This window comes from Magnolia sinica, chromosome 14, assembly GCF_029962835.1.
Source record: "Magnolia sinica isolate HGM2019 chromosome 14, MsV1, whole genome shotgun sequence".
NCBI classification, from domain to species: Eukaryota; Viridiplantae; Streptophyta; class Magnoliopsida; order Magnoliales; family Magnoliaceae; genus Magnolia; species Magnolia sinica.
In genome coordinates this window covers 29,221,378-29,242,863 of record NC_080586.1, presented here as the reverse complement: position 1 = coordinate 29,242,863, position 21,486 = coordinate 29,221,378, and the positions used below count along the sequence as shown (strand labels likewise).

General features: G+C 38.8%; 2 non-coding genes across 2 annotated transcripts; both read right to left on the bottom strand.

Annotated features, from left to right (window-relative positions):
- Positions 1-335: 335 nt before the first annotated feature.
- Positions 336-441, bottom strand: LOC131226393 (small nucleolar RNA R71). The gene has a single exon (XR_009161781.1). It is a non-coding gene; the product is annotated as a small nucleolar RNA R71 (small nucleolar RNA).
- A 14,787-nt stretch (positions 442-15,228) lies between these two features.
- LOC131226418 (small nucleolar RNA R71) lies at positions 15,229-15,334 on the bottom strand. Its single transcript, XR_009161804.1, has one exon. It is a non-coding gene; the product is annotated as a small nucleolar RNA R71 (small nucleolar RNA).
- Positions 15,335-21,486: the final 6,152 nt, after the last annotated feature.

Sequence of the window (21,486 nt, the reverse complement as noted above, 5' to 3'; positions counted from 1 at the left end):
TACAACCAGCGGGGATGAGTACACCTTCTTGCATGATATTCCCATTGAATGCAAGAACTATGGATGTTAAACTGAGAGTAATTGAACTCCTTCCTAAGTTTCATGGACTTGAATATGAAATTTCATTCTTGCATATGAAAGAGTTTGATGAGATAATAGCTACATTACATTTTCCAAACATGTCTGAGGATATAGTTAGACTGAAATTGTTCCCTTTCTCCTTGAAAGAAAAGGTTAAGTCGTGGCTGCATTCCTTAAGACCACAGTCCATTGGCACATGGGCTGAGATGACAAGGGAGTTCTTTAAAAAGTTCTTCTCGTATCATAAAATGAATAGCTTAAGGAAAGAAATAATGAGTTTTACGCAGAAAGAGGATGAGACCTTCTTCCAATGTTGAGAGCGATATAAGGATCTCATAAATTCATGTCCACAGCATGGCTATAAAACATGGTGGATAACAAGCTTCTTCTATGAAGGATTGACCTCGCCCATGCGCCAATTTTTAGAGATGATGTGTAATGGGGAATTCATGAATAAGGAAGTCGATCATGTGTGGTATTATTTTGATAAACTTGTTGAAAATGCACAATCATGGGATATCTCCCCAGGACCCACCACTTATAAGCCTCCTCAATTAAAGGAAAGGGGAAGAATTTATGTTTTAAAAGAGGAATATGATATAAATGTGAGAGTGGCCAATCTCATAAGAAAATTTGAGGCCATGAAACTTAAGAAGACAGGAAATATCAAATCTGATAAGGCTGTGGAAGTTGTTTGTTGTATTTGTGCTTGCAATATACATACTGTCACGCCCCAAACTCAGAAACCGAGCTTACAAAATTTTTGATCGCTGAATACGTTGCCGACAGCCTTCGTAGTACCCCATTCTCTGCTCCCAACGCTTATACTCCAAATTTTGATCCCGGGAACCTACAAGGAGGATTTTTCAACGTACATTTATCTCGTAAGAAGCATAACCACAAGTTTACCCAAATCACGAAGGCAACATCATCATCACATATCCACTAATATAAATAGTCGAATACAATGCTGAAAGGGAAATATATATATATCAAAAATCAAAGCTCCAGAAGACAATTGCACACTGCAAGCTCAACGACGCTGCGACCTAACGCCACCTACACGCATCTATCATGCATAAGCTTATAGAAAACTTAGAGAGTGGTGTAAGTGTGTGCGCAAGGGAAGTCTCAAGTATGCAATATCAGAGCAATATGGAAACATGCCGGTAAGTCCAAAAATATCATTAGCCTTATCCAAGCTATGCAATATAAAAACATAATAAGCCAATATCATATATTGAGAAAGCAATGTAGATCAGCTATGCATTGCGGAGACATAGTAAGCCAAATATCATATACTGAGGATATAATGCAATATGCAAATCCTGACGAGTCCACGAATACCGTCAACCTCATATAGGCCATATAAATATAGAAACATAGCAACCCAAAATGCCATATTCCGCGGGTGTAATGTAATATGTAGATCTTGACAACCTTATTCATATTATGCAATATAGAAGCATAGTAAACCAAATGCTATGTGCCGAGGATACAATGCAATATGCGGTGAGAATGAAATGACCAAGCTGGAGTGTGAAATCGAGATGATAGCACGTATCATCACAGGCTGTGGTATCATAAGAGACTCCTATCCAAACTAATCCTATAATTAAATTTGGATAGCCAGACTCAATGTGGTAAACTCCTGATCTCAGGTTGGTCGCGCGCCCCAACTAAAATCTTGGCCACTGTGAAGGTACACATGATGACTTGATTTCGCACCACCAGCCCAAGTGGATAGTGAATGAATGAATGATTGAGTCAAATGCTGAGTATGTAACACTTCTCAATAAGTCCACATATCAATACTGTACATCTTTGGGATCATCATCGGGGTCTAGTGCACTCTATGTCAGCTTGTTGCCCCTATACAAGCACATAACTAGGTAAGTGGAAGAGACATCACTATCCGCTACCAATATTGGGCCCGACTTGTTGATAACGGACCCATTCCTTAAGCTGGTCAAACTCAGCTAGATATTGTCCCCTCACTCAGGCGAGTAAGGTCACACCCCCTCCCAACTGATCACGACATAGTGGGAGACACAACCTACTGGTATATGGCCCTCATGCACTCATATATATCCACTTGGTCTAGATGTTGGGGTGTCTCCTAGCCATGGGATTTTAGGGATTTTCACTGAGGGACATCTATCGCACCCATAAGCTAGAACTAAACATTTTCAATGTCCCATCTGGCCACCCACAACATGCCTGTGGAGGCTACAGCCCTGATGTCGCTAGGGGGTATGGTGGTCATATCATAAAATGTGAGATGCATGAGTCATACCATCTAGTCATACATCAAACCTGCGCGTACCGTGCACTCATGTGGGGAAACTCCGTCTCTCAGGGAGTCCTATAAACAACCTGCCCTATGGTATATGCAATGGTCAACTATATCTCATAACAAATATCGAGATGATGCGTATGGGCATGTATCATGATGTTATGGTGTCACATACTCATAATCGGTATCGATAACTGACACCGATAATCGACATTGATAATCGGCCTTGATAATCATCCTATATGCAAGGCGGGGTCCATAAATGAACAACTGATCTAAACCATAATATAAAGATCAGTCCTCTACCGTGGATATGCCAAATCCGGCAGCACGGAGCTATCCGTCTATGGCGATGATGGACCATGCAACATCAATGGGGCCCAAAGATTTGGGTTAACCCACTTAGAGAATGATGAGAATGGGTCTAACAAGGCCTAAGAGAAGGTCACAATGTGGACATTTAACCATCATTGCCCATCAATGTGGACATTTAACCAACATTGCTCCCAAGGAGTGGCCCACATAGAGCTTAACATATAGTGAGCCCATGGCCTTACATAAGGGCTTGACATACATCATAATGTGCCTCACAAGGGCCCAAAATACATCACATCAGGCCTCATCAAATGGGCCATAAGTACATCATAATGGGCCTCACCTAAATCACTTTGGGCCTCATACACATCACATTGGGCCTCTCATATAGGCCTTATACACATTAGATTGGGCCTCATCAAATGGGCCTCATATACATCAAGTAAGCCACATCACATGGGCCTCATATACATCAAGTAGGCCGCATCACATGGGCCTCATATACATCAAGTGGGCCGCATCACAGAGGCCGCAACAATGGGCCTCATATACATCAAGATGGGCTGCAACAATGGGCCTCATACACATCAAGTGGGCCGCATCACATGGGCCTCATATACATCAAGTGGGCCACATCACATGGGCTGCAACAATGGTCCTCATATACATCAAGATGGGCCACAACAATGGGCCTCATATACATCAAGTGGGCCCATCGACCTAATGGGACTATCTACACCATTCATCTATTTTTAGAGACCATTATAGAGCATTAGCCAAAAATGAATCATATCGGAAGATCATTTGGACCACACCCTAAATAGCAGCGGAGATGATGATTGAAAGATCATCTGAACCATTCCACAGATAACAGTGGAGATAATGATTCTCACTGTTAAACAATTCACCGGGCCGGGGTCCACCATCACGTTGTTTCTATCCAATCTGTTCATACGGTCGTAAGGACCTGAATTAAGTGAAAAAACAAATTTCATATTGGTTCAAAACTTCTAAGACCCCAAACGGGTTTCAATGGTAGACGTTCAATCCCTCACTAGTTTTAGTGTGTGGTCCACCTGATAGACAGTGTGGATCAACGCATACATTATGGGCAGCCCCACCGTCCACGTGGACGATGTGGATACAACACTTACATCATGTAGGGGCCCCACAGAACATGCTGACGCAAAACAGTAGCTATATGGATGGTGGGAGGTACACCAGTCGTCTTACATGGGGGTGGGTCCCACCGTCCAAGCAATGGATGGTGGATAAAACACAAACATCACATGAGCTCAAATCAGCATCATCCAAATGGATGGTGTGAATATAGACACATACATCTCGATGCGCCCCATACCACCTGTCCAGATGGATGGGTGTGGATATAGAACAGGTACATCAAGGTGGGTCCCACCTGCCCACACGTGTCACACGTGTGGGGTGGGCCCACACCTCAAATAGACGGTGTGTATATAAACACATATATCAAAGTGGAGTCCACCGTCCAGCAAACTAGACGGACGGTGGATATAGAATATATACACCATGGTGGGTCCCATCCCCACACGTGCCACATGTGTGGGGTGGGCCCCACGTCCAAACAGATGGATGGCGTTGGATATAAAAAATACATAAAGGTGGGTTCCACCGTCCTGGCCAATGGACGGTTGGATGAAACAATACATCTTGGTGGGTTCCCCCACCACTCGTCCAGATGGACAGTGTGGATTATAACAAATACATACACCAAGGTTGGTCCCACCCCCACATGTGTCACACGTGTGGGGTGGGCCCATGCCTCCAAATGGGTGGGCGACTTGAATAAAATGCATACATCATGCTGGCCCACCGAGTTTGTTGACGTCAATAGCAGCCAGGTGCTGCTGGCCGTCTAGCAGATGGACGGCCTAGCTGCAACACATGCACGATGTGGGTCCACACTTGTGGGACCCACTAGCAGCTTGAACAAGATGATATTTGTTATTTCCCTTCATCTGTGGTCTGTCCAGGAAGGAAGGCGAAGATAAAACACCTGCATTAGGTGGGTCCACACATGCGTGGCCCACCATCCGACCAAACTAATATTTGTGCTTTCCTTCATCTGGGCTGGCTGGATCAAGTGGGCCACACTCCATAACAAAAAGGTAGAGAGAGATAGATAGAGAGACGTGTGAAGTAGAGGGATGCCGCCACTATAGGCCCTCCCTATACAATGCATACATCAAGTGGGTCGCACCACAAGTGGGCCCACAAGTAGAAATCAACGGAGGAAATCCCAAGATCACCCACCATTTACTCTTCTTCTTGGATCCATGGCAAGATAAGCTCCTTGGCTTCTTCTTTGATGGTGGGAGATGAAGATTGAAGGGTTGAGATGAAGGTTTTGGGGGTAGGAAGTGGGCCACACCTAGCTTCTCTCTCTGGGAAGCTTGGATGTCCACTCTCTCTTGGTGCTTGGAATAATGGTGGAGAGAATGAGAGAGAGAGGAGATTAAGGAGAGAGGGATGAGTGTGTGTAAGGAAGGGATGGGTGAGAGTTGACTTTGGATGAGAGAGGTATGGGTTGCCATGCCTTGTTGGTGAGAGAGGGATGGGCTAGGTATGGGTTGTACTTTGATTGATTGATGTGATGTTTGGGTAGAGATTCTCTCGGAATTCGCAACACGCGGTGTTTTCCTTAAGATGAACATGGGCCCACAACTCCTGGATTGGGTATCACATCAGTGGGCAAGTCGTGGTGTTGGAACTGCGGCAATGGCGCGATTGCAAGGATACAAGTCTTGAATCAAGTCAACTTAGGTTCGCAAATGCTATCTACACGTTGCAGGTCACCAGAATTCGATAGGGAGGATCATGGAAGTCTACGGAATGGTACGGGCTAGGTTACGGACCTTACACATACAACTGAAAATTGTCTAACAATTCCTACTTTTTAAGAAAGCTTGAATGAGCAATCGAATGCCCAGAACAACTACCAAAGACCTTTCAGTAGACCCACTTTGAATATATACAATTCCAGTTGGAGGAAACATTCAAATTTCAGTTGGATAAATGGACAAACAGCTAACCCACAAGAGACCCTTACTCAACTTTTAAATCAAAAGAGGCCTCATGAGGATCTGGTTTTAAAACACATCCAAAACCAAGAGCTTTTCAATCAAGGCACATTACAAGCCTTTCAAGACCTTACTAAAGCCATTTAACGGATTGAGTCACACTTGGAGCAAGTTAAGTCTATCACCACTCTTAAGAGTGGAAAGACAATTGACAAATCTATTCTGGTGAGGGCTAAAAAGCCTAAGGACCTGGAAGAAGATGAGAATGATAGACCTAACATTCCTCCATAAGAGGAAGAATTGAAAAAAGTATGTAAGTCGATTGCCCCATTCCCTTAGCGGCTGATTGCACCAAAACCTCTAACTAACTCTCAGGATATTCTAGAGGTGCTTAAGTAAGTGAACGTCAATATTTCTCTACTAGATGTCGTTAAACAAATCCCTTCATATTCCAAATTTCTAAAAGATCTATGCACTACAAAAAGATAGCGAAACATACAAAAGAAAATCTTTTTGACAGAAAAAGTGAGTGCCATCCTCAAGCAAGATGTGCCACAAAAATACAAGGATTCTGGTAGCTCAACTATCACTTGTGTAATTGGGAATCACAGGATTGAACATGCACTACTTGACTTGGAGGCAAGTGTAAATTTTATCCCTTTCTCGGTTTACGAACAACTGGGTTTGGGTGAATTAAAACCCACCTGGACCACATTACAACTTGTTGATTGATCGATTCGTGTACTGAGAGGGATGATTGAGGATGTGTTGGTCTAAGTTGATAAATTCTACTATTTAGTAGATTTTATTGTCCTAGATACTTAGCCCATTATAGACGTGAGCACTCAAATTTCCGTCATTCTTGGTCACCCATTCCTTACTACATCAAATGCCATCATTAATTCTAGGAATGGAATTATGAATTTATCTTTCGAAAATATGACATTGGAGCTCAACATTTTTTTCAATATGAGCAAACAACCACATGATGATGACGATACCCATGACATTAACATGATCAATTTTTTCGTGGAAGATAGAGCACTTCTGACTTTATACTCTGACCCTCTAGAGATGTGCTTAGCCTACTCCCCTGATTTAGATGATGACATGATTAAGGAGATAGATGCCTTGATTGATGTTGCGCCGGTACTTGAAGTTAACCAGTGGAGGCCATAATTTAAGAATTTGCCCCAAAATAATGTAGCGCCTCTACCATCTAACCTCAAAGCACTGAAGCTTGACCTAAAACCTTTGCCTGCCGATCTTAAATATGTCTACTTAGGTGAAGATAAGACATACCCGGTGGTGATTTCTTCCCATCTTGAGAAAGAACAAGAGAGTATGCTTATTTCTACTCTCATTGAGTGTTGAGTGTCAAATATTGCATATTCTCCCCCATTTATATCTTGATTTTATAAACATGATAATGCTTAAAGGTATATTTTATACATGTTTGTGTTGAAGGTGAATCTAAGAGTTTAGATTGAAAAGAATGCTAAAAGTATGCATTTAATGCTCAAGAGTCACCAAGGCATAGGATGGATCTCAGGAGCCCAAGAATGAAGAGTTCACATGGCAAAGATCCAAGGAAACCAAGTACAAAATCTAAAGATGAACTCAAAAGATCGCAGAATCTGGAGCAAAAATAGACAGACTCGGTCCGACCGAACCATGTTCGAACCAACCGAACTTACACAAAACAGCCCAGCGAAGAACAATCAAATTCAGAAGCTAATTCAGTCCAACCATAGGGAGGATTCGGTGCAATTGAAAGTGTATAAATCGCTCTAGCACTGAAAGGAATTAATTCGGTTCGACCTACGACATAAGTTCGGTCCGACCGAACTCAGCTCGGTTCGACCGAAATCGGACAACTGCTAAAACAGAATCCTTTTCGAATTTGGATTTGACTTCAGATTTGACTTTGGTTTGACCGAAGCGTAACGTGGAAAAGCTGCGGATTGTGTAATTCAAGTCGATTTGCAAAAATGCCAAGTCGGTACGTAAGGTGGAGATTCACAAGTATAAATAGGAGTCCCTAGGACGTTCCTAGGATCATCTAAGGTTTAAGAAGTGGAGCTAAAGGGTGGAGAGCCACCACCAAGATTCCTTCTTCTTCTTCCTTAGTTGTTTTTATGCTTTTCTTAAGAGTTCTTAGTTCAATCATGTCTATGGTTGCCTAAATCTCTTAACTAGGGCTAAGAGGTGAAGCTTGTAACATGATTGGGATGTTTATTTTATTTTGATTCATGCTTATGTTGAAATTCATTGCTTTTTAGTTGATTTTATGGAATACTTTCAGTTTTCAATGGTTTGTTGTGACTTAAATTACAGTTGAGCCTGCAATAGCTGAGTATCTTCTTTTCTTATTTGAGATTGTGGGATAGGTAAATCCTATTGTTTGCCAGTCTCCTGGGCATGGTTGAGTGACGGAATCCCTTCCTAATCTTCACAATCCTCTTCCATTAAAGCTAGATCAATAAGAAGTTTAGAGATTTGATCATCTCTCTTCTTCCAACTGGATAAGATAGGGCTCTGATTTCAGTTGGATCTCTTGAATCGAGTAAGGTAGCTTCCCAATAGCTATAGGTGGATCCTTGGCACCCTAGTTCTCACCTTTAAGTTCACAAGTTTCAATTATAAAACTCACAATTGCTCTCTCTATTATTTCAGATTTAGATATAGATCTTCTTCTAGTTCTAGTTCCTTTCAAAATATGTACGAGTTTAATCTCCGTGGATTCGACCTTGGTCTCACCGAGATTATTACTACATCGCGACCCTACACTTGGGGTTGTGAACAAGTTTTTGGCACCATTACCGGGGACTACGGTTGCATTTTTCTAAATTTAATTAGTTTTAGAATTATGTTAAGATTAGAATTAACTTTCTGTTTTAATTGTAGGTTAGGAATTTTTCTGCTTTATCTTTAGAAACTAAATTTATTCTCTGTTTTGTAGGATCCTAACCTAATAACTCCTATTCAGTAACTTCGTTCTAACTCTCTCTCCCCTTCTTCTAAATTGTTATACTTTTCAATTCTTAGTTGTTGGATGTGGGTATCACCTCTTGAAAACCACAACGTCGGTTAAATCCAAATATAAAGGAAGTGGTTAAAGGAGAGGTTCTTAAGTAGTTAGATGTGGGTATCATCTACCCTATATCCGACAGTCAATGGGTGAGTCCAACTCAAGTGGTTCATAAGCAGTCTAGAATCATCATCGTAGCCAATGTCGACAATAAACTTGTGCCAGTTAGAGTCACTACTGGTTAGAGAATGTGCATTGACTACAGGAAGTTTGATACCATCACAAGGATGGATTACTTTACTTTGCCCTTTATTGATCAAATTTTGGAAAGGCTAGCTGGTCACTCTTACTACTATTTCCTTGATGGGTATTCGGGCTATAATCAGAGAGAGTAAGCCCTTGAAGATCAAGAAAATACAACATTCACGTGTCCCTATAACACTTTTGCTTACTAAAGGATGCCATTTAGACTGTGTAATGCCCCCACTACTTTTCAGCGATGCATGTTGAGTATATTTTTTGACATGATGGGGTAATATTTAGAGGTCTTCATGGACAACTTCTCTATTTTTGGTCCATCCTTTAGTGAGTGTTTAGAAACTCTTAAAAATGTGCTGAAGAGATGAGAGGAAAAGAATTTGATTTTGAATTGGGAGAAGTGTCATTTTATGGTTCCCAAGTGATTAATGCTTGGACATATAATTTCTTCCAAGGGAAGGGAAATGAGGTAGACAAGGCTAAAATTGACCTTATCTCTAACCTACCTCCACCCAAGAGCATACGTGATGTGCGATCCTTCCTAGCACACGTCAGATTTTATTGATGAGTCATAAAGGACTTTAGCCCCCTCTCTTATCCTTTATGTAATCTCCTTTAAAAGGATGCACCATACGAGTGGACTGAACAATGCAAAAAAAGCTTTCACTAAGCTTAAGGCTATGTTGACTACCACACCTTACATGCTGCCACCCAACTGGAGCATACCTTTTGAGATTATGTGCGATGCGTCTAACTATGCTATTGGGGCGGTATTAGGCTAGACAAAAGAGAAGAGGCCCTATTTGATTCACTATGCGAGTAGAATTCTAAATTCTACCCAAGTGAACTACTCTACTATGGGGAAGGAACTCTTAGCCGTAGTGTTCTCTTTAGACAAATTTATGTCCTACTTGATCAGATCTAAGATCATCATTTACATCGATCATGCGATGCTAAAATACCTTCTTTCTAAGAAGGATGCCAAGCCTCATTTGATAAGATGGATCATCCTACTACAAGAGTTCGACATAAATATACGAGACAAAAGGAGAGTATAGGACGTAGTGGTTGACCATCTCTCTAGGCTTGATCTTCCTGATTCCCTTGAGCCGACACCGATAAATGACATGTTCCCTCACGAACAATTGTTTAAACTCTCCCAATTATCTTGGTTTATTGACATTGCAAATTATCTTGCCACAGGTTTCATGCCAACATATTGGACTGCGCAAGATAAGAAAAAAATTCTTTGCCGAGGTACGTAAGCTTTTCTAGGATGATTCTTATCTGTTTAAATATTGCCCAGATTAAATTATAAGGAGATGTGTGCCAGACAATGAGCATCAAAGTGTTATCTCCTTTTATCACTTTCAGGCCTGTGGTGGTCAGTTTTCTGTTAAAAAGACCACGGTCAAAATTTTGTAGTACGATTTTTATTGGCCCACAATGTTCAAAGATACTCATAAGTTGTGTAAAGCTTATGAGTGTTGTTAGAAATTGGGAGGATTATCCCATCGAAATATGATACCACTAAACCCAATTCTTTTCATTGAAGCATTCAATTGCTGAGGCATTGATTTCATGGGGCCATTCCCCCAATCCTTTGGAAATATTTACATATTGTTGGCAATAGACAATGTCACTAGAATGGTTGAAGTAATCCCAAGAAGGAACAATGATCATAAAACGGTCATTCAATTCTTAAAAGAAAATATCCTTTCCCAGTTCAGAATACCTCAAGCCATCATTAGTGATGGAGGGTTACACTTTTACAATAGGCCATTTAAGAACTTAATAAAGAAATATGACATCTCTCAAAAGGTGAGCACTCCATATCACCCATAGACAAGCAGTCAAGCTGAGATTTTCAACAGGAAAATTAAATAAATTCTGTAAAAAATGGTTAACCCTGACCGTAAGGATTGGTCAATCCGCTTGACCGATGCTTTATGGGCTTACTGTACAGCTTTCAAAACCCTCATTGGAATGTCTCCCTTTAGACTTGTTTACGGGAAAGCTTGTCACTTACCTGTGGAATTGGAACATAGAGCCTACTGGGCTATCAAAAATTCGAACTTTAATTTGGACAACACTGGCTCACTGCGTAAACTTCAATTGAACGAACTTGAGGAAATCCGGAATGACGTATACGAGAACTCGAGAATTTACAAGGATAAGATGAATTTGTTCCATGACCAGAACATCATTCTGAAATCATTTATACCAAATCAAAAAGTCCTTTTGTATAATTCTCGATTACATCTTTTCTCGGCTAAGCTTCAATCTCATTGGACTGGTCCTTTCGTTGTTACTACTGTTTATCCTCATCGGTTGTTGAGATAAAAAAATCTAATGAATGACAATGTTTTCAAAGTAAACGGATATTGTCTCAATCCATTTGTTGAGAAGTTTAATTCAGAGGATATGTCTATACCTCTGATTAATCGTGTGTATCAGGAATGATCTCTTAGTCTAATAGGGGTGTAGTTAGTTTTATTGCTTTCATAGGATTTAGGATTATGATAGTTTGTTTATTTAGTTTGTTTAGTCTTCGTACTAACCCATTTACATATAAAGAACTCTGGAAAATCTTAAATTCTCCTTCTTTAGGTACTACCTCTCCATCACTTTTCCTTTCTTTTTGTGGTCTCATGTGTATTGCATGCTAATATCTTTTACATTGAGGACAATGTAGATTTTAAGTTGGGGCTATGGATTAGGTAAACTAATCAGTATTTTCTTAGACTTTGAGTAAAATTTTTAAAATTTTTTAATTTTTCAAATTAAAAACTTATTTAAAAAAGTGATAGTTTATGCACTTAAGAATGTCTTGAGTATGTGAAAGTGCTCTGGTTTGTCAATTTACGTGAGTGTTGAGTGAGTCGTACAAATAAGCCATAAACTGAAGATTACAAGATGAAGAACTCAACTAAGAAGAAGTTCAAGCGCTCCACACAGGTAAAACATGCCTTGCTTCCATCCCTAATCAAACCCTCAAGGTATATGACCCCATTCAACTTAGTCTTACCCTCAATAATTCTTAAAATCATTTTTGGTAAGCTTAAGTTTTGAACACTTAGAATATTAGAGGACTAAACATGAACCATACATGAAAAATCGATTGCATCGATTTGCTGTATTAATGTATGTATTTTAGCGTCTCTTGAAAATATCACAATTTTTCCAATGTTTCTCTGTATTTCTGATTATCACAACGATATTGGCATTGTTTTCATGTCCCTGGCTAGTAAAACATTTAGTGATACTGATACTTTGAACATTTGTGAGAGATCACAGTTGTTCAACAAGAAACCTTACATTTTCAGATGCAATGACTTGAAATTAGGTTAATATGATCTTAGGCAATAATCTGGGTTTGGAAGTAAGTCTTGTAAGGGCTCTCTTAATTTTTACTTATAATTCGGGGGTGTTTGTTTTCAAATTTAGCTTTTTAAAATTTGGAAAATAAGTAATGTTATGCATAAAATGAGGCTAAAACAAATGTATGAGATAGATGAGCCAAGCAGCCAGACTCAATGACTATGGATTGTGTTGAGGGTCAAATATTGCATATTATCCCTCAGTTATATCTTGGTTTTATAAATACGATATTCCTTAATGTCCTATTTTACTCATGTTTGTGTTGCAAGGTGAATTTGAGAGCTTGGATTGGAAAAGGTGCTAAAAGCATGGATTTGAGGCTCAAAGATCACCAAAGCAAAGAATGGATCTTAGGAGATAAAGATTGAAGATTTCAAAGTCCCAAGATTCAAGAAAACTAAGTGCAGAAGGAAAGAAGTTGAAAGAATAAGTGCAGAATTTACATTGACTGTGTCATCGATCACCATTCAATGACATCGAGGACATATTCGATGACATCGAACATGGGTCGATGATATCAAATTTACAAGAGAAAATGGAGTTGGTTACTAGGCAAATTGAAGACGTTTTTCGATGACTCGAAGCCTTGCTTGATGACATCCAAGCCAGTTCGATGACATCGAATTTTCTATGGATTTTCAACAAAACTCGTTGGACTATTTTGGATGCATTATCGATTCCTCGAATAATGCTTGATGACATCGAAGACACCTTCAATGAATCGAAGGTAGGTTCGATGACATAGAAGTTTATGTGGTTCAGATGAAGTTATGCAGCGTAGAAAAAGCATAGGTTCAAGACACCTTCGATGACATCAAAGGTAGTTCGATGTCATTGAACCACTTACGTAGAGTTGCGCAAAATTATGTGGGATGTGTATATTTAAGGCAGTTTCCAGATTTTTCCAAGGAGGTGCGAAAGGAAGTGTTGCACAACTATAAATAAAAGTCCCCAGGGCATCCTTGGGCATCTATTTAGGGTTTGGAGGAGCAAAGCACAAGGGTGGAGAGTCGTTGCCAAGCATTTTTTCTTCTTTTTCTTCCTTAGTTTTTCATGCTTTCTTCTAGGGTTTTAGATCCAATCATGTCTATGGTTGGCTAAACCTCTTAACTAGATCTAAGAGGTGAAGTTTGTAGCGTGATGGGATGTTTCTATTGCTTTGATTCATATTTATGTTGAACTTTGATTTTGGTTTGATATTTAAGAATACTTTCAGTTTTTAATGGTTTGTTGTGACTCAAATTACAATAGGTCGGCAATAGCTTTGAGTATCTTCTTTTCATGTATTGAGATTGTGAAGTTAGTAAATCCTGTTATTCACCATTGTCCCTTGGGCATGGTTGAGTGATGGAATCTCTTCTAACCTTCACAATTCTCCTATGTTTGACTGTGGAATTGGTATATCCTGTTGTTTGCCATTGTCTCCTGGACATGGCTAGGTGATGAAATCACTTCCAATTCTCAAAACTCTCATCCGTTGAGAATTAGGTCAAAGGAAATTCAAATTTGGTTTTATTGAGATATCTTTCAACTGGATAGGATAGGATTCTGATTCCAGTTATGTCCTTGAATTAAGTAATAGATTTCCCTGATCACTACAAGTGGATCATTGGCACCCTAGTTTCCACCTTTAAATTATAAAGTTTCAATTACTTCCTTCATAATTACTCTTCAAACTTCTTCAAATTTAGATTTACATCTTCTTCTAGTTCTACTTCTAGTTACTTTCAGAAACATACGAGATTAGTCTCTATGGATTCAACCTCGATCTCATTAAGATTATTACTACATTGCAACCCTACACTTGGGGTTATGAACAAGTTTTTGGTGCTATTGTCGGGGATTAACGGTTGCATTTTTCTGAGATTAATTAGTTTTGGACTTAGTTTAAGATTAGGTTTTTTCTACTTTTTATTTCTAGGTCTAGAAATTTTCCTAATTTGTTTTTAGAAACTAACTTTTTATTTTTTAGAAACTTTCTTTTTCTATTTTTAGAAACTAATCTACTTTCTATTTTTAGAAACTTTCCTTTTTTTTTTTTTAGAAACTAAGTTTCTTTCTTAGTTCCTTTTTAGAAATTAATTCAGTTTCCTTTTTCTTTTGCAGGATCTCAATATATAAACTTCTAATTTGGTAACTTCTTTCTAATTCTCTCTCTTTCTATTTCTAGATTTCTATTTCCCTCTTTCTTTTTAGGTTTAGGTTAGATTCTGAAATTGAATGCTGAGAGTGTTTCATGCCCAAGTGGGTCCGTGACAACACTTGACGTCTCTTGAGTGAGGGAGGATTAGTTGAGGGGTTATCTATCCATCACAGGATTAGACACCACTCAAGATCCACAAAGTTAATTGAAGTTATGGCTGCCAACCAACCGGCCAAGCAACCTTCAAATCCACCTCAACCTAGGGTTTAGAAAATCCAGGATGAGAATGAGGTGCATCGAGCACCCCCACCTCGTACTCTACAAGATTATTTACAAACAACGGGGATAAGCACACCCTCATGCATGGTTTTTGCAGAAAATACGGGACATGGATATCAAGCCAGGGGTAATCCAACTCCTTTCAAAATTTCATGGGTTTGAATTTGAAAATACATATCTGCACTTGAAAGAGTTTGATGAGATCATAGCCACTTTATATTTTCCTAACGTGTTCGATGACACGATCAAGCTGAAACTCTTTCCCTTTTGTTTGAAAGAGAAAGCTAAGACGTGGTTGCATTCGCTACGACCTCGATTTATTGGTAGATGGAACGATATGACAAGGGAGTTCATAAAGAAATTTTTTCCACACCTTAAAACAAACACCCTCAGAAAGTCAATCATGAACTTTGCCCAAAAGGAGGATGAAACATTCTTCCAGTGTTGAGAGCAGTTCAAGGATTTATCAGTTCATGCCCACAACATGGTTTTGAAACGTGGATCAGTACACACTTTTTCTATGATAGACTGACATCCTTCATGCACTAATTGGTTGAGACAATGTGCAATGGGGAATTCATGAACAAAAACGTTGATGATGTGTGAGATTATTTGGACAGACTTGCTGAAAACGCATAATCATGGGATGTCTCCCCAAAATTGAGCACCACCTCTAGGCCCGCTCAATCAAAGGAGAGGAGAAGAATATACTTTCTGAAAGAGGATGATAATATTAATGCTAAAGTGGTTAATCTCATAAGGAAATTCGAGGCCATGGAACTAAAGAAGGATAAGGCTAAGGAAACCGTTTGTGGTATTTGTGCTTGCAACATTCACACAACTGAAGATTGCCCATCAATACTTGCTTTTCAAGAGGTACTGAATGAGTAATCTAATGCTGTGAATAATTACTAAAGGCCTTTTAATGGACCCACCTCTAATACATACAATCCTAGTTGGAGAAATCATCCCAATTTCAGTTGGAGGAATGGACAAACTACTACTCCTCAATGATTCCCTAATTAAATTCTAAATGAAGGGAAACCTCAGGAGGATCCGATCCTATAACATCTTTAAAATTAAGAGCATTTCAATTTGGGTATGCTACAAGCCTTTCAAGACCTTTTAAAGGCTATGCAAGGGCTTGAGACAAAAAATTCGATCAGGGAAAAAGGAAGCCTTCCAACTCAACCTCTTCCCAATCCAAAACAGTAGTATGAAGTCAGCGACCTGAGCTTTTCAAATCAAATGGAGCAATCTAAGTCTATCACCACTCTTAGGAGTGGGAAGACAATTGACAAATCTATTATGCTAAGAGCTGAAAAGTCTAAGGACCCAGAAATAGATGAAACTGATAGACCTACCAACACTCCACATGAGTTAGAACTGGAACCTCAAGGCAAGCCAATTGCTCCATTTTCCCAACGGTTGATTGCACCAAAACCTCTTTTTAACTCTCAGGATATTTTAGAGGTGCTTAAGCAAGTGAAGGTCAACATTCCTCTACTGAATGCCGTAAAACATTCCTTCATATGCCAAATTTCTAAAAGACTTATGTATGATCAAAAGACGGCAAAGTGTTCAAAAGAAAATCTTCTTAATAGAGAAAGTGAATGCCATCCTAAAACAAGATGTGCCATAAAAGTACAAAGATCCCAGTAGCCCAACCATCGCATGTGTAATTGGGAATTACCGAATTGAGCACGCACTTCTTGACTCAGGAGGAAGCATAAATATGATCCCATACTCGGTTTATGAACAACTAGGTTTAGGTGAATTAAACCCACCCAGACCACATTATAACTTGTTCATCTCTCAGTTCGTGTACTGAGAGGGGTAATTAAGGATGTGTTGGTCTAGGTTGAAAAATTCTACTATTCAGTAGATTTTATCATCTTGGACACTCAACCCATCGTGGACATGAGCACTCAAATTCCCATCATCCTTGGTCACCCATTCCTTGCCACATCAAATGCAATCATTAATTGTAGGAATGGAGTCATGAGTTTATCTTTTGAGAATATGACATTGGAGCTCAATATCTTTTTCAATATGAGTAAACAGGCAGAGGATAATGACGATGTCCACAATGTTAACTTGATTGATTCTTTTGTGAAAGATAGAACACTTCTGACATTATCCTCTGACTCTTTAAAGATGTGCCTAGCCCACTCCCATGATTTAGATGATGATATGATTAGGGAGATAGGTGTCATGCTGGATACTGTACTGGTACTTGAAGTTAATTGGTGGAGGCCACAATTTGAAGAATTTTCCCAAACTGATGTAGTGCCTCTACCGTCCAACCTCAATACACCGAAGCTTGACCTAAAACCTTCACCCTCTGATTTGAAATATGTCTATTCAGGTCAAGATGAGACATGCCCGATGGTGATTTTTGTCCACCTTGAGCAAGAACAGGAGAGTATGCTTATCCCTACTCTCGTTGAGCATAAAGGAGCCCTTGGATGGTCGATTCTAGATCTTAAGGGGATTGACCCTTTGATTTGTACTCACCACATTTATCTAGAGGATAATGCGAAGACCTCTCGGCAACAACAATGTAGATTAAATCCAAATATGAAGGAAGTGGTTAAGGCCGATGTTATTAAGCTATTAGATGTGGGTATCTTATACCCTATATCCAATAGCCAATGGGTGAGTCTAACTCAGGTGGTTCCTAAGAAGTCCAGAATCACCATTGTAGTTAATGCCGACAATGAACTCGTTTCAACTAGAGTCACTACTGGTTGGAGAATGTGCATTGACTTTAGGAAATTGAATACCATTATAAGGAAGGACCACTTTCCTTTGCCCTTCATTGATCAAATTTTGGAAAGGCTAGCTGGTCATTCCTATTACTGTTTCCTTGAAGGGTATTCGAGCTATAACCAGAGAGAGATAGCCCTTGAAGATCAAGAAAAAATCACATTCACATGTCCCTTTGGCACCTTTGCTTATCGAAGGATGTCATTCGGACTATGTAATGCCCCCGCCACTTTTCAGTGATGCATGATGAGAATTTTCTCTGACATGGTGGGGCGATATTTAGAGGTCTTCATGGATGACTTTTATGTCTTTGGTCCATCCTTCAACGATTTTTTAGAGAATCTTAAATGTGTGCTGAAGCGATGTGAGGAAAAGAAATTGGTACTAAATTAGGAAGAGTGTCACTTCATGGTTTATAAGGGAATTGTCCTTAGACATATCATCTCATCCAAAGAAATTGAGGTAAATAAAGCTAAGATTGATCTTATCTCTAATTCACATTCACCCAAGAACATACGAGATGCGCGATCCTTCCTACGACATGTCAGATTTTACAGAAGAATCATAAAGGACTTTTGTCACCTCTCTCATCCTTTATGTAATTTACTTCAAAAGGTTGCACTATACGAGTGTACTGAGCAATGCCAGAAAGCTTTTTTAAGCTTAAGGGCATGTTGACCACTGCACCTATCATGCAGCCACTCGACTAGAACCTTCCTTTTGAAATTATATGTGATGCGTCCGATTATGCTCTTAGGGCGTTTTAGGCCAGAGAAAAGAGAAGAGGCCCTATGTTATACATTATGCGATTAGAACTCTAAATTCAGCCCAAGTGAATTACTCAACTACGGAGAAGGAACTCTTAAACGTAATGTTCACTTTGGACAATTTAGGTCCTACCGGATCGGATCCAAGATTATCATCTACATAGATTATGCGATGCTTAAGTATCTTCTTTCTAAGAATAATGCTAAGCCCCGCTTGATAAGATGGATCCTCTTACTCCAAGAATTTGATTTGGAAATAAAAAGATAAAAAAGGAGTAGAGAACTTAGTGGCTGACACTTTCTCATCTTGATCTCCCTGATGCCCTTGAGACCACGCATATAAATGACATGTTCCCTGATGAACAATTGTTTAAAGTCTCCCATTCACCTTGGTTTATAGATATTGCTAATTATCTTGCTACAGGTTTCCCGCCAACACATTGGATGGTGTAAAATAAGAAAAAAAATCTTCACCGAAGTACGCAAATTCTTCTAGGATGATCCATATTTATTTAAATATTACTTAGACCAAATCTTAAGGAGATGTGTGTCGGACAATGAACACCAAAGTGTCATCTCATTCTGTCATTCTTAGGCCTATGGTAGTCACTTTTCTACTAAAAAGAACACAGCCAAATTTCTGCAGTACAACTTTCACTGGCTTACTATGTTTAAGGACACTCATGAGTTTTGCAAAGCTTGTGAGCATTTTCAAAAATTGGGAGCATTCTCCCGTCAAAATATGTTGCCCTTGAACCCCATTCTGATTATTGAAGCATTTGATTGCTAGGGCATCAATTTTATGGGGCTATTCCCCCAATCTTTTGGAAATTTATATATATTGTAAGCGGAAGACTATGTCACTAAATGGATTGAAGAGATCCCATGCCAGAACAATGATCATCAAATGGTCGTTAAATTCTTAAAAGAAAACATCATTTCCCAGTTCAGAATGCCTCGAGCCATCATTAGTGATGGAAGTTCACATTTTTGTAATAAGCAATTTACGAACTTAATGAAGAAATATGGCATCTCCCATAAAGTGAGCACTCCATACCACTCACAAACAAGTGGGCAAGCTAAGATTTTCAATAGAAAAATTAAACATATTTTGAAAAAATTGGTTAACCTTGACCGTAAAGATTGGTCAATCCGATTGACTGATGCCTTATGGGCTTACTGTACTGCATTTAAGAACCCTATTGGAATATCCCCCTTTAGACTTGTCTATGGGAAGGCTTGCCACTTGCCTGTAGAGTTGGAACATAGGGCCTACTGGGATATTAAAAATCTAAATTTAAATTTGGACAACATTGGCTCACTGCGCAAACTTCAATTGAATGAACTTGAAGAGATCCAGAATGATGCATATGAGAACTCAAGAATTTACAAGGACAAGATGAAGGTGTTTCATGACCAACATATTCTTCAAAAATCATTCACACTAGGTCAGAAGGTCCTTTTGTATAATTCTCAGTTACATGTTTTTCTGGGTAAACTCCGATCTCGTTGGATCGGCCCTTTCACAATTACAAATGTTTATCCTCATGGGGCCGTTGAGATTCAGAATCCAACCAATGGTAATATTTTCAAAGTGAATGGACATTGATTAAAGTCATTTGTTGAGAAATTTGATTCAGAGGACATGTCCATACCTCTGATTAATCCTGTTTACCAGGATTGACGTCCTAGTCTAACGGAGGTATAACTAGGTTTATTGCTTTCATATATATGTTTATGATAGTTTGCTTTTCGCTGTTTAGGATAGTTTTCTTTCCACAGTTTAGGATAGTTTGTTTTCTGTTGGTTTAATTCTTGTACTAACCCATCTTTACACTAAAATCATTTAAAGAAAAAGCCTCCGAATTTCTTCTTCGGGTATTACCTTTCCATCATTTTCCTTTTGTTTTCATTATCTCTTTCATATTACATGCTTATTTCTTTTACATTGAGGACAATGTAGATTTTTAGGTTGGGGATAGGGGATTAGGTAAACTAATCATTATTTTCTTTGTTTTGAGCAAAATTTTTGAAAATTTTCAATGTTTCAAGTTGAAATCCATTTGGGAAGAGATGAATTGTGTACTTAAGAATGCTTTGAGTAATTTATCACCTAAGTTCTTGCACTCAATTGATTATGAGGTAGTTTAAATATCATGTTAACTAGATCAAAAGACACATTCAATTTGTCTTCTATAAGACATGCTAGAAGTTTTGATTGGTAGTATGTGAATCATTGATAGATGGTGAGAATTGAGTCTGCAGAATGTTATCCACCTTAAAAGAAGAAAACAACCGGTTAAAAAACAGGAGATTGACAAAGAGGTCATGAAAAAGAATGAAAATATTGGAAAAGAATTTAAAAATAAAGAATGAAAATTGACCGTTGATATAAAATCAAAATCTGAAAAAAAGGGAGAAGGGGATAAGTTTGGAATCAGTACTTGAGTTTCAAACCAGTCTTAAAGTGATGAGCATGGATAACATGATGAATTAATATTATTCATACGGGAAGTAAGTTGATTTACTCTGAACACATTGAAAAACTTAATATGTAAATTATGTCTTGATTTAATAGATGAAGAACTTATTTGATTGGTTGCTTATGTGCTTCGGTTTTAGGTTTTCTAAATCTCACTTTCGTATCTTATGTCTACCCAGTCATACTTGAGTAAACAAAAGATTGTTCTCTTAGAAAGATTTTGGACATTAAGCATTGAGATTTATTTCATGCATACTTTGCTCAGGACTAGCAAAATGCTAGTTGAGATTATGTTGAGGGTCAAATATTGCATATTATCCCTTAGTTATATCTTGGTTTTATGAATATGATGTTGCTTAATGTCCTATTTTACTCATGTTTGTGTTGCAAGGTGAATTTGAGAGCTTGGATTGGAAAAGATACTAGAAGTATGGATTTGATGCTCGAAGATCACCAAAGCAAAGAATGGATCGTAGGAGACAAAGATTGAAGATTTCAAGGTCCCAAGATTCAAGAAAACCAATTGGAGAGGGAAAGAAGTTGGAAGAACAAGTGAAAAATTTACATTGACTATGTCATCAATCACCATTCGATGACATTGAGGACACATTTGATGACATTGAAC